This window comes from Thunnus thynnus, chromosome 19, assembly GCF_963924715.1.
Source record: "Thunnus thynnus chromosome 19, fThuThy2.1, whole genome shotgun sequence".
NCBI lineage: Eukaryota > Metazoa > Chordata > Actinopteri > Scombriformes > Scombridae > Thunnus > Thunnus thynnus.
Window position 1 is genome coordinate 24,546,191 of NC_089535.1, and position 18,587 is coordinate 24,564,777.

General features: G+C 40.1%; 1 protein-coding gene across 1 annotated transcript in view; it reads right to left on the bottom strand.

Annotated features, from left to right (window-relative positions):
- tprn (taperin) overlaps nucleotides 1-18,587 on the bottom strand; it is a 30,654-nt gene that overhangs the window by 6,966 nt on the left and 5,101 nt on the right. The gene's annotated exons all lie outside the window — the stretch shown is intronic.

Consider the following 18,587-nt stretch of genomic DNA (forward strand, 5'->3'; position numbering starts at 1 on the left):
GCCCGTAATTCCCCAAATCGCCTCACATCTTGATATTTTGAGATTTGTGGACAATACAGTGAAAACAGACAATGTATTTTAAAATGCACATATGATTTATAATTTTATAATTATAGAAAAAATGAAGAATGAAAAGAGAGTTCACATTTTTGTATATTTATATCAAGGCCCCTGGCAACCGAGGGGCCCTCAGCAGCCATTTAAAGCTTCTGCATGCCAGCTTTTTGTTTACAAGCCAGATTTGTTTACTAAGAAAACAAACCTCCCGCTGTTGTCTGTTAGCTTGCTGAGTTGTCTGGCAGATCACTCGGTCAATCAGCCAGGATTTAAAAGTATCAGATACCCTCTGACTTCAAAGCACAGATCTTAATTTAATACTGACGGCCATTACCTCACTCTCCTCCGAGACCGCTGCTTTTTATCACCACAGCAAACATTAACAGGTTATTACTTCCTTATTGCTCTGTAATTGCACATCTATACTAAACACTATCACACGTCTCAGCCCTTTGCTCATGCTGCAGTAATGCCAGTTTAGCTCAACACCAATCAACTCCCTCATAACTTATTCAACAGAGCTTTTAATTGGGATTCTTATGGAGCCAGCTGCAGTTTGTTCAGGCTCATCAGTGGCTGCGTGCACTGTACTTTGTGTGTCCTCTAAGTAGGACAGGTGGCAGCCTCGCAGGAGCTTTGGGGCCTGTGATTGATCGTCTCAGAGTGCTCACTGTAAGACATGTCTGTTTGGCAACGCTTCAGTGGTCTGCAAACAGAGCTCCGTGGGGTGAGACGAGCACTCGCACTTTGCTGCACCGTGTAATCCAACATGAACTCTGCAGTCAGAGACCTCGGTGGTTTTAGCTGTCAGCGAGCACACTGACTAGCAGTTATTGTCAAAAGGAGACGTCTCGCCCCTTTAGAGTGTATGTGACAGGTTCTCTGAGAGGTTCCTGCTGTAATCAAGTTTTCAGGATATCATTTAAGTTGCTGTCTCTGATGAATCCCATTCAATCCCATTCTGAAATTTTCAACACTAAGCATCTGTCAATTTTTAGAAAAACTTACAACACTAATGCAACATGTGTCTCTTTCAACATGTTTTTGTTGCTTTTTAGTTTTGTTAAATTTTCACAAGCATTTTAAGAAAGCATAAACATATTTTAATCCATCAATATACCTCTATTTTATTTAATTTCATTGTTTTTGTCTTCTTTTATTTCTCACTTCTCTTCTGGCTCTCATAAACCTAAGAGATACAGTGTGAAGATGGCAGAAACGCCAGAAATGGTTTCTAATAAGTTACTATTTATGTCTTCTGGCCATACGTAGGCGTTGAAGAATTTTTATAGTTTCTCCTGAGTTGCCATGGCATTGACAGCTGATACATGCATACATAACAGGCGGTTTGTCCGTGTCTTCACCGAGGCCGTCAGCTGACTGCTCTTATCGTACTGTACCTGGCTCCATCTACTCTGCTGGCCCTGATCTAAATCTGCCCTAATCTCCATCACAAGGCCACGAGCCAACAACAGCGTCTCCGACTCACGACTGTTCAGGGTTCACACTTAACCTCCATTTCAAAATGTCATGCTTGTTCCATATACTTTATGACTTGATCTGTCTCTGTCATTATGCTGAGGTCTGTGAGAATGATATATGGAATATGTCAGTGAGCCTGCATGTCAAAAAGATGGGAGTACTACAATTTCACAACTTACTTCTATACCTAAACAGATTTTAAAACAATAATTGAAGACTTAGAGGCTCGGGAGGGGGGGGGGGTCTACAGATTCAGGACGAGGGTCTGTAGATTCAAGAGTAAGGTTTAAAGATTCAGGAGAAGGGTCTACAGATTCAAGAGTAGAGTCTGTAGATTCAAGCCAAGGGTCTACGGATTCAAGAGTAGAGTCTATAGATTCAGGACAAGGGTCTACATATTCAAGAGTAGAGTCTATAGATTCAGGACAAGGGTCTACAGATTCAAGAGTAGAATCTATAGATTCAGGACAAGGGTCTACAGATTCAAGAGTAGAGTCTATAGATTCAGGACAAGGGTCTACAGATTCAAGAGTAGAGTCTATAGATTCAGGACAAGGGTCTACAGATTCAAGAGTAGAGTCTATAGATTCAGGACAAGGGTCTACAGATTCAAGAGTAGAGTCTATAGATTCAGGACAAGGGTCTACAGATTCAAGAGTAGAGTCTATAGATTCAGGACAAGGGTCTACAGATTCAAGAGTAGAGTCTATAGATTCAGGACAAGGGTCTACAGATTCAAGAGTAGAGTCTATAGATCTATGATTGAATACACATGTCTACAGATTCCAGTCAAAGATCTATAGAGTAAGGTGAGGGTTTATAGATCCAGGTAAGAGGTCTACAGATACAGGTTGGGGGTCTATTGATTCTGGACAAAGGATCAATGGATTCAAAATGAGAGTTTATAGATTGAGGATGATTCTAAAGATAGAGGACAAGGGTCTACAGATTCCGGACAAGCATTTATTGATTAAGGACGAGGGTGTAGACCTACATATTCAGCATGAGGGTCTACAGATTATGGACAAGGCTTTACAGATCACAGATGAGGGTTTATAGATTCAGTATGAGGGTCGTTAGATTCAATGAACAAGTGTCTATAGACTTAGGTTGAGAGTACTGAGGTTCAGGACTATAGATTATAACAAAGGTCTACAGATGGTAGAGAGTCTACACATCCAGGGTCTATAGACTCAGGACGACGGCCTTTTGATTCAAGATGAGTCAAATATATTTAGGATAAGAGCCGACAGATTCTGGATGAGGGTCTATAGACATGAAGAAAAGCCTTTAGAATCAGGACTATAGATTCAAAGTGCCTAAACATGTGAAGATTAATGACAGACCAAGTTCTACATGTTCAACATTTCTAAAACAACTTTCCCCCTCAAGTAGCTCCTCCACATATCTCCACTGGACATTTATAATCATGTTTTGATGATTTAATAGTTGCTTACAACTGATTAGGGCTGATAAAACATAACAAAACATCCACTGAGATAAGTATATCAGTGAGGATGGCTGTATCTTTTTGCTTTCACATGTCATTTGTGCCACATGACACATGGAAAGGACGAGGGTTCACAGATCAGTCTGTGAACCATGTTAACTTTGCAAAGAGCCTTTACAACTGTATCCTTTCAGCTAATTGCTCATTCACGTTATGTTAAGTATTGTTTAGTCTGTGTCTTTTGGTTTTTATTCACAATGTCACAACATTCAGCTATATCAACTGCCCTATGCTTCTGTCTCAAGTTTCTCAAGCTTTTAAGGTAATGTGTTTCCAAAAAATAACATAAACACAATTATACTATAAGGCTGGAAAATTAGGATAGCAGAAAAATCTAAAGCTCCGGGAGAGAAGCCTAATCTTTTCTTTAGGAAGCTTAGAAGTGCATGTAGACGTGATAGTTTGAGAAAAACAAACGGAAAATGTTCAATACAAAGTTTCCTCCATTCATTATTTCCATATTGTTTCTTTACATTAATTAGAAAATATTCAAAGACTAGGCCAAGTTAACATCCCTGAACTTTCAGTATTTAGCAAACTACAAGTAACAATAATGCTGTGACAGCCCTGACAGACCTTTTTTTTCAGTCACTGGATTTTCATTGAAACATCTTTTTCCTACTTTTTCCCCCCTTTGACAGCCAGACTAGGTTTCTACATTAGTATTTCGCCAAAGAGTACAATCTGCAAAACAAATTAAATCCTGTGTATAGATACAGGCTCTGTCCCAGACACTTCCTATTTTTAGCCCTAAAACCTCTCTTTTTTAGTTCCTGTGTTAAATCTTACACCACAAAATGCGTTTCCTTGCTAAACAGGCATCCTGTCTTGGAGGATGTCTCTGGATACTAAAAGCCAGTCTATTAATAAATCAGACTAGCTGCTGGGCTCGCTTCCTCTTTCACTGTCTTTCACTTTTCTTTTTGTCTCATCTACCATCACACTTCTCACATGAGACTCTTGTTAGATGAGACACCTTTGCACTGCCTGAGCCGATGTCCTCGCTCTGACTTAACATTTCAGCCGTTTAGTTTCAGCATGAGCCATCTCAGGAGAAAAGAAAGCGGAACAAAACATAGGGTAACAGAACTGTGATCTTTATATATAAAAGGGACCTCTTCCAGCCTGCTGCTGCTCATATTTGAGCTTCAGTTGAGGGTCTTTTTCATCTCTATGATAAAAGGGTGCATCATGGAGGAAGAAGTGATTCGTCTTCTGTCCTCAGGCTGTGGGACGGACCAGCAGAGGCCAGATTCAGGCCAACTGGGGCCCAACTCAGGCCTGCTGGAGCTCAGGCAGGAATCTGCAGCTCGACAGACCACTAATAACTAATTATTTCAGTTTCATTTTAGATTTAAAGATTCAAAGGCTGACTATGTGTGTGTGAAGCCGATGCTTTGTTTCTTCTCACCATAAATCACAATAATGAGGCATCTGGCATGAAACTTGATTTGAAAACAGCACACAAAGTTCCTGCTGAGGAAGTGACTTCTGACTCCTTCACCTTTAGGAAAATGTGAGATATTTTAACTAAACAGACAACACCTTCATTTACAACATATCACCCATTAATTTAATAGGCTACACCCATTTAATATATTTATTGCATGAATGATCACAAAGGTAAAGAGATCCTGTGTGTGATAAGAGTTTCGGGGGGAGATGATTGATAAAATCTGAATATTCTTCTGGAATCTAAGGTACTTTTGTTCACTCATACTGTCTGAAACTTACAGTAAGTTGAGTCCAAGTTCACTGACGTGTATTTTTAAAGCCAAGTCAGCTGCCACCCTGAACAGGATAAAGACTGATAAGTATAATATTGATGTCTAGGTTAAGAAATATGGCTCATTGTGTGGGCTTGGAAAAAATAACTAACACTTGGATATGTAAACTATGTGTTAGTAAAGAAATCTGGAAAGAATCTTCTCATGCACTAAGAACTGGGTTATATGAATAACGCTGCTCTTTGCATAAGGTGAAAGGTCTGCTTTTTGAATACTTTTATTTTGGAATGTTTGTTTTTCGTTTTTTACGCATCAATGTGGAAACTGTTGCGTTTTTTTCAATTTCATTCTTTACTTTTTATTAAATGTCATTTCTATACAGCATATGCAACAGGAGGTAAAAAATAAGGGAGAAAATGAAGGAAATGGGACGGGGGGTTCTTTAAAAAAGGAGAGAAAGAAAATTCTTGCGACACAATCAAACTATTCAGGAAGCACGTAGAATCATTTCAGCTATGTGGTAGATTTTTTTTTGCTTGCTCCATAAAAAAAGAGCGGTTTTCGAGCTGATTATAAAAATGAAAATGATTCGTTAGGACTGTGGTTGTGAGCTGCAGCAGCAGCAGCTTTATCACAGCCAGACTGAGACAATCAATGCACAGAGTGAAGAACTGATTAAATAATATTTCTGTTGAAACTGATCCCAAAAGTTTCTTTCAACCAAGTTTCATCTGCTGTATTATTTTATTGTTTGCATGTTATATATGAACCCAGAGGGATGCGAGGAAGACAGACAGGAGGAGGAGGAGGGAGAGAGAGAGAGAGAGAGGAAGAAGAGAGTTGGCAGATGAGATTATGCCTTCATGAATGTGCCTCGGCCAATAGGCGAGATGGAAGCTGTGCCAGGAATTTTTTCCAGGCCACCCAGCGTGGCGTGTCCTCGTTTGGTGAAAAGTGGTTCCTACTGAATGGACACACACACACACACACACACACAGAGGGCCAGTTCCCTGGCAGTGCCGATGAACTCGAAAGCTGAGTTACATCAGAGCTACGATATAATGGTGCGGCTCTTACTAACCACTGAGGGTGCAGCAGCATTGAGCTTTTGTATTTACATGATGTGCGTCTGACTGGGTGTGCATGTCTTCAAAAAGTGTTGCTAAATTTATCTCAATGGTGTTAGATTGCAAAGGGTGTGGTGTGTGCAGTCTTGTTGGTATTGGGTGTGCACCTGTTCATATACAGTATGTGTAAGTAGGTACAGTCGGCGCTTCTGGTGCGTGAAAAAACAACAACAACTGTAAATTAAATCCAATTTTCTGCCTAATATGGCAAATTAAAGTCCTCAAACTTAAAGGTGCATGACCAGGTGTGTGATTAGAGCTAATCTCCTGCCAGGTAGATAATATTAGAACAGCACCACAATGAACCGGCTGAGGAGTTTAGCTGCTGCTGCATTAGCGCCTGAGACGAAGGGTAATAAAGCCAACACGTGCTCAAATAAAGCATGTGGTGCGGTCTCTCTCCACTGTGCTGGTAAATGAGGATAACTAGTGTGAACTAGACGACCACGTTTACTGAGACAAAGTGGCGGGTGCATCGCTAATGATCAGATGGAGTAGATATTTCAAAAATCTGCTCTCTCTTTTATCCGTTTTTTTATTCATGTTCAAGACATTCACAGAAACTCTCAATAACTTTTACCAGCTGCACCAGTCAATAAGCTTAAAAGAATATTCTGACTTCTTGAGATGACTTGCTTTCTTACTCAATTAGAGGAGAAAACTAGTTTCAGTTTCATCTCCGTATGTTTGAATATACCCCAGACAGCAGTAAGTCTGAGAACCGCTTGTGAAGATATTATCTCGCATATCAAACTTACGAAGAAATCTGAATAAATCACACTGTGGTATAATGAGCGGTTTTCTAATGTAATGATGTTAGCAGAGATATTTCAGGCTATGATAGACACTGCGGCAATGCTCAGTTATAGTTTTTCAGCAAGGTTTTAAGATCTCCGTATCTCCGTTTGAGATTTCTGTCTCCACCTGAACACAACGGAGGTGAATGGAATTTCAAGTCCACAGACCTCATTGTAGACACTCTTTTTAGGTACTATTCCTTCAACATAAAGTACTTCCTGTGACAGCTCATTCTATAGATTATTTAGAGTAACAGCGTCACTGTTTCTAGAGAAGAGATGTTACTGATGAATTGCTGTCTGCAACCAAAACCAAATTCCATTGTACGATATTTTGAAACTTGGACAAATAAAACCAAAACTACAGACCAGGAGGGGGAGAGGCAGTGGTGTATTTCAGGGAAAAAAAATCCCCTGTATGACGCACCGAGAAGTCCCACAACAACATCACCTCAAACATGCTGTCAGTGGTAGATGACTATGTGGAATTTACGTTTGGGGAAACTTTGAAATTCCTGTCTATAAGTAACAGCAGTACAGTAACAGGCAACAGCTGCAATACAACAACAAAATGTGCTGTCATTACTATCTGTTGCTTTAGTCGTCTTTATTTCCTGTAGCGATTAAATTAGACCGGATACTCTTCTGTGCAGGCAACAATGTCACAGCTACACCACAAATACACAGAACAATGAAGTTCTGCCTGACTGAATCATTAGCTTTTGTTGCTGCAACAAAGCGATCTTACCTGTAGGCACATTCTTTTTAGTCGTTCTGAGTAATTTGTTGGATGCCAACAGAACTCAAGACAGTGAAATGTCTTCAATGAGCAAACAAAATAACTCGTCGGATGCAGGGATTCAATCCAGCGATGTCCATTTCCAAACCCAAACATCAGACCTTTAGGCTATCAGTGACCCAAAATATTTCAGTAAAAAGGTCAGTGCACACCTGAGCTAAAACCAATCTGAATGTGATACTGCCATGGCACCGTACAGCCGCTGAAAACCTGTAATCCATGCAGTAGAACCAGGTCAAAATATACATGCTGTTGTGTAGGTGTCAGATTTCTCATCACATATTCAAGATTCAAGATTTAGTTTATTGTCATTTTCTTGTGTACTTGCATACACACAAAAAATGCTGTTCCTCCCAGCCTCTAGCAGTGCAACAGCAACAGAAAGGGTAAAGATATACATCTAAAAATGATAAAAACATGTAAATCCCACAGTGCATTTGGAGAGAAACAGCTGATGCGTGTCAACGAGTGATAAGCACCGATGAGGGTTGTGCAAGTTCTGTGCAAGTGTGGAAGTTAAGTGCAAATGCTTCAAGTGCTACAACCGTCACTGATCACGTATCGCAACACACAGCAATATAAATTAATGCACACTGGAAAAACATTGTACTGTTTGTCACAGTCAAGTCCCACAACCGATCACCCAAGAAATGATCCCATCAGAGCCAGACGTCATGGAGGTCAACCCAACACCGAGATTCCATGTCTGTACAGGGAATGTTTATGTAATGCTTGACTATTGTTTGTTTATGTATTTGCCTTTCCTGTTTCATAAAAGGTGTTTATGAGCAGCACTTGGCCAATTACATTATTTGTTATCAACAAATCCATCCATCTATCCATGATAAAGGAGACATTCATGTGTCTTGCTTGCACAACCCTCACCTGTGACATGTAAGGTCAGTAGTGGGGTAGATCTGTGTAAATATTAATAGTGTGTTCTTGTAGTTTTAGGTTTAATGTAAAATTTCTTAGGTTTAAACCCAATGAAATTTTGTGAAAAAAAGTGTTCTTAAAACTTAATATACTAAAATGAAATTTAGTATCTTATTCTGTTATTGAAAAAAAAAAATCCAAATTGAAGATTGATTTTCATGTTAGCTACACATTTTGCTAATCAGTGTTAATAGAAATAAAATAAATCCAGCAACACTTGGAGGGCAGTGAAAGAGTATGTGACTGATAAATTGTTAATTAAGTAACTCTTCCAGTCTATTCCCAAGTGTTGCTGGAGTGGTTGCCTCGATACCAGTCTCACAGCACACTTCTCCTCTTGTTTTCTCTTCAGTGTGGTAAAGTCACGTGGCTCGTTGCAGACTACCGGACGGGTTACTCATTACCATTCGATTAAGAAAGATAGCATAACGCACAGCCTATCACTTGAAGGCAGAGTCCATTCAAAATTATATTGACAACTAGCCTGTTGTAGTACATGCATTCATTTTTCAAGTGTATTTTCAAAGCAAAGGTGAAAAAAGCCCAAGGACTACCTCATATATATTTAGATAGATAGATATATTATTCAAAAATCCATAACAGGAAAGAACAAACAGAAGACAAAAACAGCAGACAGATGTGATACATTTTTTCTTGACCTGAGAGAGCAACTGAGTTCCCTACAAAAGCAAAGGATGGATTTGGTAACCTAGGTCAAACTTTATGACATTAATTAATCACATATGATTGAGATTAATTCACAAAAAGCCTACATCTTAATGCGATGGAAAAAAGAAGGCAGGGGTGCACACATAGTAATCTCTCACATTGCCTACTTGTAAGTCCAGTCATGCCGTTTGTCACAGAACTGATGCTGAATATGCTGGCGGCATCATGAAAAATATTAGAGAAAAGTAAGGTAATATTAGCTACGCCAGCATCTGAAGTTCCATGCAAATTTCATGATAACTTTGACCTAACCTTTGTGCATCAACAATAAACAGATATAAATAAATTAAACCATTTTTTCCCAATTAGGTCAAAGTACAACCTGACGAAGGGCTCGCATTAAGGTTAACAACCAGTGGCCGATGTTCAGACTTGCATTAAAGAGAGCAAGTAGCTACAGAGACGTGGAGCTTCACTAGGTCCAGAGGTCCATTTGGCTCTGCAGTTGATAGTTTTGGACACATTTGTGCAGGTGTTCATGATACTAATCATTAGTGAACTTCAGTTTGATTCTCTTCAGGAATTCGTGTTTTCTGGGGGGGGAAAAGCCAACAACAATCCTTCCTCTTGTGCATGATCATGTTTTGTGCACAGAAAGGAGGGACTATTCACAGACCGTCCGTTGTCAATGTGTTTGTGAGAGAGAGAGAAAAAGAGAGATAGAGAGAGAGAGAGAGAGAGAGAGAGAGAGAGAGATCGGGGCAAGGAGGGGCTGAGCGAATCAATGTGCTGCGCCTAGCTCTAAAATGAAATAAGATTTTACCTGTTTTAAATAGTAGAAAAAAAGTAGAAAATGAATGTTGTAGTGGGCCCCAACCAATAAATGAATGTATGGGAATCCCTAGGTGGTTGGTGCTCACAGAGCTGGCTAACGGTGTGTGGGTGAAAGTCTATGTTTACACTGCCATGTCTCAAGACTGTGTGAGTCACTGCTCTAATAGTATGCTCTTTGCTTTGTGTGAGTACAAGTGTGTGTTACCTGTGCTGTTGGATTATTTGACTGATAAGAAAGGGATGGGACGTATTTACCGTACTTGTGTGTATCATCGAGTCCCCGAATAGATCTGACTCAGACCAATGGAGTCGTTTTATTCATAATTTTGTCCCATCTACGAACATTAGTGTTGATAAGAATGAGCTGGCACAGACTGATCCAACTGCACCAGACTGTATTTGTAAGCTGACACCAGCAGGGTGGAGATCGAAACCTTTCAGCAATCTACTCATTACACACACTGTCATTGTGGGAGCGTGCAGGGCGTTTAATACATAAAAGCGCACTTCTGGACTCTCGTACGAAAGCGTTGACCATTGGGTGTGTCAGAAAAACGGCAAACAATCAGGAAGTAGGAAAGGATCACACACTCGATCGGATATCTTTCTATAAGGAGGATCTATATTATGTCTGTTAATTAAATCTCTTGTTTCTTAACTTCTAGGAGTTGAAATCATAGGCAAATTAAATGATGGCTTATTTTTTTTATGCACCCCCCCCAATAACTTCTTTCTTGCAGAAATCAAAATGGATCATCAGTGGCTTCATCAGACACTGGCTGCAGTCATTAATACCAAAGAGTGAAAGAAAAACCAATGGGTGTGTCTCACATTGCTCCCTTGGTCAGCTGGTAGTGAATAGACATATATAGTCCGTTAGATTTCCAGTGGTGATAAGGTTATTGTTTAAATGAACTTTGGGACAGAGATGGGTCAATGATCGACACAGTTTCAAGCCAGCATATGGTAGACAAGTCACATAGCAAAGAAGGTGGTTGGCATTCACATTCAGGACAACAGCAGCAAAACGAAGTCCATGAAGGGTGACATCGTGGATCATTAAAAGAGCTGTCTGACTTACAACGGACAAGTTTTTAAAAAAGGATCATAATGAAATGCAGCAGAACCGAGACATTGCCATTTTATTTGTTTTTTTAAAACTTGATGCCTACATTACCCACAAAGCAACTCGACCACCAAGAGCTTGGTCAGAGATTCAGGCGTGTTATGCTAGTAGCGGCTAATGTAGCCTGGAGCTGCTAGCCTGCAGCAGAGATGAGGTAAACTCACTACTGTCTAACTCAACACCCCCGGATTTCCTTCATTTTCAAACTAGTAGTTCAATAAAGAGCAGCTCTGGTTAAAGTAAGCTAATAAACAAGAAATGAAACAGTATTATTTTCAACACTGCTAACTGTCTAAAAAGGAATACACCACTTTACTGTTGTATCAAATGTAAGATAAGAAGAATTATATCAGTTTTACTTCTGTGTATTCAGCCTGGTCCAGACGTGTTAAGCCTAGCTTAGCACAAAGACTGGAAGCAGGGGGAAACTGCTAGCCTCTGTCAAAAGAGGAAAAAATTCAGCTTACAAAACAGGCTTTTTTTTTTAATACATTATATCTTGTTAACTAGCAAGCAAGTTTGATGGAGCTAGACGTGTAGTTTTTCCCTGCTTCCAGTCTTTGTGCTAAGCTAGGTTTAACACGTCTAGACCAGTCTCTCTACTGAATCCACAGTGATTAAACTAATATTGACATTCTCATCTGAATCCCAGCAAGAGTGCAAACAAGGCTATTACCTAAGAAATATATCAGCTATAAGGTTATCATCTAAGAATCTGAACTTCCAGTGCACTGGAGTGGTTTTGGCAAGGGACTGTTTTAAGACACATTCAATGATATATGGTATATTTAAACACATCAAAAATGGAGGACCGTATGTTTTTATAGTCTCTAATGCCATAGAGACTAGAGGGCCAATATTATCAGCATATATATCAGCCTAATGGTACTAACAAATGGCAGTATGACAACTGAAAAGTTCATTTTTCATCTCTAAAATGCCCCGTAGAGTCCATGTTGGTCACAATTCTTTAATAACAAAATTCAAGAGATTTAAAAAAAATGTTTATGTTACATGTTAATGTAACAAAATTAATATTGGACGATATACTGTTTAACTCTAACCTATCGATACTGGAATAACATTAACGATGGATCAGTTCCATTCAAGAGTCCAAGTACGCAATACTGGAGAACCACCATGCGCTATACTGGGGTCATGAATTTGGAAAAACTAAATGGGATTCAGCCATCATTAATGCTATATATTGCACCTGTACTTTTGCTGCTTTGACATATCGAAATACCTGCTGAGGAAAAGGTCTATGAGATGGTGAAGTCCGGTCAAGTCAGAGATGATCCATGCCAGGGTGAAACACAACAAGTGAACAAAAGAAAACAAAAAAATGTCTGGGGACTTTTTCAGCCCTGTACTGAAATAACTGACCTTGGCTTCACACTGGGCCTCATGAAAACACACCAGCCCTCTCTTAAACATCATAAGGCTGAGCTGTTTGGGTCTCCACCCACAGAAACACTGATTTAGGTTTAGCTGATTATAGACCGTGCTCGCCAGGAAACCCACTGAAAACATCTTTATTAGACAAAGTTTCAATTTGATGCAGGTTTTCATCAGGTCAAAACGCTCCTTGTAACAGCTTCTTTTATCCACCAATTACAAAACTACAACATCACCACTGATGTAACAGTGTGTGTGTGTGTGTATGTGTGTGTGTGTGAGAGAGAGACACAAAGAGAGTGCGTGTCCTTATACTGGAATCCTAATGACAGGATAGAATGGCTACGGCTCGTGTTGCCCTGGCGACAGGCGCCATGGATATATGACAAGAAAACGAAAGAGTGGAGGTGGAGGCAGACGCTCGGAGAGACAGACGTGTCAGTGTGACAGACATCTATTGATCGTGTAAACAGGAATACAAATTATTAAGAGTGTCAATGACTCACACGATAACAAGCAGAGCATAAACAGAAATATAATTTACATATTGCTCTTCTCAGGCCTAGGACGAGGGCTTGTTAACCACCAAAACACTGAGGTGGATTACACACACCCTCCATGGAAGAGCATTTGAATAAAATTTACATTACACACACAAAAAAAAGCACCACATACAACCGAAGATTCTCAACCGTGTTTTGCATTCGTAATTGAGGAAAAAGAACTGGATGTATTTTTGGTCATCGGGACAGCTGGGTGGGTCTTTCTAAAGATTTTTACCTTCCAATTATCAATATAAGCAAACATATTGATTGGATGTATGTTTAAGCAGATGGTGTGAAAAGAAGCGCTCAGAAAGACACTACATGTATTAGAAGTCAGTGACCTGCCTCTTTCACTCGCCCACTCTTGTTTCTTTTTATAAACTTTCCAAAAGCCCCTGTCTGTTAACGTCCTGCGCTTTTAGCCTCTTCATCTTCTTACTCATGCACTCTAAAAGACACACACACACACACACACACACACACACACACACACTGAATTAAACATGACTACGATAGCGGGGCTTTGCTGGCTGAATTCTAATTACACCGACTTTACAGGGTTGCACATGTGCCTGAGGGCTCTGTGGGAAGCGAGCGAGTGTGTGTTCGTACTTGCGGCGTTTATGTGGAACTTAAGCATTGCTGTGCTAGTGTGTATGTGTATGTGTATGTGCGTGTGTGTGTGAGTGAGAGACAGTGTGTGTGTGTGTCCACATTCTGCAGCCACAGAGCCTTCGGAAGAAATGACAAGCTTGTTAAGAGGAAACCATATTTGCACCACCAGTGGTATCGATGATAAAAACAGAACAAGAGTCTCTCTCATGTGACAGTCTGTGAGAGAAAAGTCATTTTGAAAAGTCGCTGGTGGGATTGTGACTAAAGGACACCTTCGTCTAAACACCGAGGCCGTGCTGGTGCCTTTAACCGCAACGCTTCTCTTTCTCACTACACCAGACAACAGTAACACACCTGGCAACTAAAAGCTTTTATAAAGCCATTAGATATTTCAGCGACAGGAAAAGAGCAGTGAGTAATGCAGCAGCTCAGCACAGGACCACAGGAAGTGAGGTTAGAGACTAAATAAGTTGCTCACAGGCCTTTAAAGCCATCTCTCTGTTGTGTTACATCTTCATAACTTCAAATTTGGTGATGTTCATGCTTTCACTTCAGCTGAAGGGGTCACATTTTCCTCAGAAAATTGAGCAAACTGTCTAACCGGTTGGGTTTATGACAGGATACATCATCTTAGATCTAAACATGTGAAGACCTGCTTTAGAGCCTTGAATTTAAAACTGCTTTATTTGATAGTTTTATATTACCAAGTGATCACATATTGATGTATAATGTGAGAGGAAACCAGACATATTTCCAGACACTGCAGTTCCTGTCAGCTCTATGCAGGTGTTTTAGCCGCTTTTAGCTCACAGTTTTGGGTTCGGTTCACTCTCAGCCGCAGCAGCTAGCGGTTTGATAAACCTACTGTACACTACCTGTTAGCGACAAGCTGGTGAACATAGTGGAACATTTAGCTGCTAACAAATTGAATTTTTTTTTATAAGATGATAATAAGTCAGTGCTGTTAATTATATTATAAGTAAACTAGAAATACTGCCTCACGGTTGTATGAGTCCACCGACCAGTCAAGTTACAGTTTACATCCAAGTCTGTCCAGACTCATATAATATTTGTAGTGAAGACTTTGAAGGAATTTAATAAAAAGTGTATTTTCCTTGTATGTGTTCACATGTTTGGCCAATAAAGCTGATTGTGATAGAACACTAAGTTGTAGCCATGACAGCAGACGATGCTTCAGATATAGATGTTGCTGCAAAGACGCTTCACACACATCTTCAACCCAGCAGCACAGAAGATCTGTACAATCTATATACTATCACCACAGTGAGTGGTGAGCACCGAGATAAGTGACACCAATTCAGTATCTGATCAAATGTGAGATATGGTCACAATCTCCCCTTCTGTTCCTGTATGGTGTTGAATAATGGCCAAAAAAGTGTTTTTGCAGAACATGATATGTTGTATGATGTCATGATGAAGTTGACCTTTGACCTTTTGGATATAAAATGTCACAGTGTTTCTTCTGTATTCATTTAGCGGTGCTGCGCCACCACAGCAAGAGAAAATGTTAAAATCAAAATAAAGATTGAAGTTTAGCCTTAATGTCATCCAAAACTAAAGTGAATAGAATAGAAGTAGTGAATACAAAGTAATTAAAAAGACTTAACACTAGAGCCTCAACTTTAAACATAAATTAGACCCAAACAGTGACAGATACTATTACTAGAATTATTGGCCAAAGCACCACAGCTGTATTAAAATGAAAGAAGGGAACACTGTCACCACTTCATCAATTCATCCTATTAGTCATTTGTGTGAAACTTTGCTATAATTAGCATATGAATTCTTGAGTTATGGCCAAAAATGTGTTTTGTGAGGTCACAGTGACCTTTGACCACCAAATTCTAATCAGTTCATCTTTGAGTCCAAGTGGATGTTTGTGCCAAATTTGAAGAAATTCCCTCGAGGCGTTCGTGAGACATTGCATTCATGAGAACAGGACAGATGGACAACCCGCAAACATAATGCCTCCAGCCACGGCTGTCACCACAAATGATACATTTAACTATCTTCAAAAATCAATTTCAGACTCTGTTACTTTAAAGTTTTAAATTTCCACTTGATGTGCTGCCTGGTACTTGAGGTTATGAAGTACAAGGAAACATCACAGGTCTGAAAAACAGATTTTGTTTTGGTCTACAGGACACCGATACTCCATTCTCTTTGGGGGGGAAAAGGCAAAGAACTGTTGTTGGACTGTTGCAATGAACATTATAGACTGGAGCTACTTTAGTTCAATGTAATATGGTGACTGGACATATAACTTGCTAACTCAAGAAGAGGATTTAGTGTTAAGTTACTGACACAGACATATTTTGGAGAAACCACTCAAAACTAATCTGAAGCGTTTCTGCTGTCACTTCAACTCAGCCTCAATAAAGAAAAAAAAAAAAGCACTCAGGATAGAGGGCTGGTATTTCAAAGGGAAAAAAGCGAGGGGGTGGGGTGGTAGGTTTCAGGAAGCGTAAGGGAGGAGAGATGGGGAATGTCTGCTGGTTGGTAAATAATTAAACACAATGGACTTTCACACCTGTAGCCCAGGCGCACAATGTAAATGTAGCAGTGTGCCCTTTCGTTACCCTTCCTGTGTTACTGAGAGCTTTTAACTATTTAAGTTTGGGGTATTTTTAACTTGCCGTTTGCGTGACATTTAACCGCAAGTTTTAAAAAAACAACAAAACTAAATAATGGATTCTTTAAGCACAAACCAAAGTAAATGTCCTTCACATTCATGCAGAGAAGCGGAGGAGTGTACTCAATGCCACGAAAACATGACTTTGATACGACTGGTGGGGAGGCAGACGTTCTGTCTCTGATGTATTCATAAAGAAAGAGTTTTAATCATGGAGGAGCAGCTAGCTTGACTGTCTTGTTGTACCGTTCATGCATGGCAACAATACATAGTGCTAAGTATGGTTGTCATAAAACATTCAGTTGGGTTCATTTAGTCCAGAAACTAAGGAAACACATCATCAGTTGTTGCCTTTTAGCCCTGATCCCTTTCTTCTTCACACTGACTAAACATGAAATCATGGATAGACAGGAAATTTGCTCACTGGACAGTTTTGGTGACCGTCATCCTGCATCCATCCTGCATCATCAGCAAGCGCTACATGTACCGATGGTGGAAAATCTAATCCCTGTGACTGACTTAACAGAACCTCGTTTATGGGCGTTATTAATCGAGACTGCAACTGGACTCTTTTTTTGTCCCATTAGCCGCCATTTCAGAAGGGCTCCAGTACAATAGCTTCCATAATATTTCACTGCAAGTAAACACTAGCTGTGGTTGCACATATGAAGACATGGTAATCATTGTCAGTGTTTAGGCCAGATAGATATTGTCACAAACTGGATGATTCTACACTCTCTACCGTTACTTTTAGTCATCTATTTAGATTTTTTCTGCTTGATTGCTGACTAGTTTTCCACTGTTGTAACACTTGGTGGCCTTCGGAGATCGCTTCCTTGTCAGTTCCCATGATTAGGGGATGGATTTAATAGTAGTTCAGCATCTGACTTACTGCGAAAATCAAATATCTGCTGCGGCTGCGTCCATCCCTCCGTCAGATTTACTGTAAGGTTGACAGGAACTAAACACATTAATCTAACCAATTTCCAACTACCATTAGAATAACAGTCATAAATCTGAATAATTATCACTTTCAGTAACGTACACATGCTCCTCTTCACTAAACCTAATCATTAGCTCGTCATAATTACTCATAAATATGCTGAAGCAATGTCAAAATCGATCATTCGAGTGGTTCTTCTGAGCGAATACGCAATAACTCAAAACTTGGAAGAGGCGAGGTGCACCATAAAGTCTCTTCCCCTCCCTCCTCCTCTGGATGTTGTGCTGACAAACACATGGGTCCGTCTTCCTTTCCCATAATGACTGGTCATAAGAGCAAAGATTTCAGAAACAAACCACTCCGCCCCCTTCCATGTCTAGCTGCCAGCTGCATCTCTCTTCCACAAAGAGTCTACCACAAGGAAAGTTTAAAAAAAAAAAAAAAAAGGGGCCAATTCTGCCTGCGCTAAGTCAAGAGAGCCCAATCCAATCAATCCAACCCGGCCTGTATATATTACTAGAAAACCCAAGTCGATTTTATGCAAATGCAGGAGTGATGCGGTACAAGAAGCTGCACTTGACCTACATAGCTTCTCCACAATTCCTTCCCCAATAGAGAGGAGGAGATCACAGGAAGCTGGAAGCAAGAGGACAGGCCTTATTAATCACCACCACAAAGGAATAAAGCAGTGCACTGTGGGTAGAGGAACAAAAAAAAAAAGAAAACAACAAAGCAGAGTGATACTTGCAGAGCGATAAAGATGACAGTGCAGGAGAGATTGCGCTGGATGTGATCCAGCGTACGACACAATCTCTTACTCGTACAAGTCTCGAGAGAGAGCTCATAAATCAGAACATGCAGCGAGCGAGTGCGCGGATAGAGTAACGTATTTTTGGAAAATCTAGAGGAAGAGTTGATGATCTGCTTTGGTCAAGTCCTGACGTGCATATGGAACATTCTTTTCCAGCCAAGTTCCTCGTAAAAAAGGAAGAAAAAAAAAAAAAAAAAAAGGGTTTGGGTTTGTTGGAAAAAGAACGCTCACAAACCCAATCCCAGACCAGAACGCTGATCCGAGGCCATTCTCGGAGGCGGCTCTCACACTGAACAAAAATTCCACACAAATTATACAGCCCGGGCCAAGCCTCGATGCTTTTGTAATTGCCCGAGCAGCCCTGCCCAGAAAAGAAAAGGGAGGAAAAAAAAAAAAAATCTGGGCCTTGATGATGACCAAGAGGAACAGACAGACAACAAAAGGAGAAATTGTTTGGTTTGTGAGCAACAAAGACAAGACAGGATGTGTTCTTGTTTCATGGCCACGCTCGCTAATAATCTACATGCACATGTGCACATTAAAAAATTTTAAAAAACC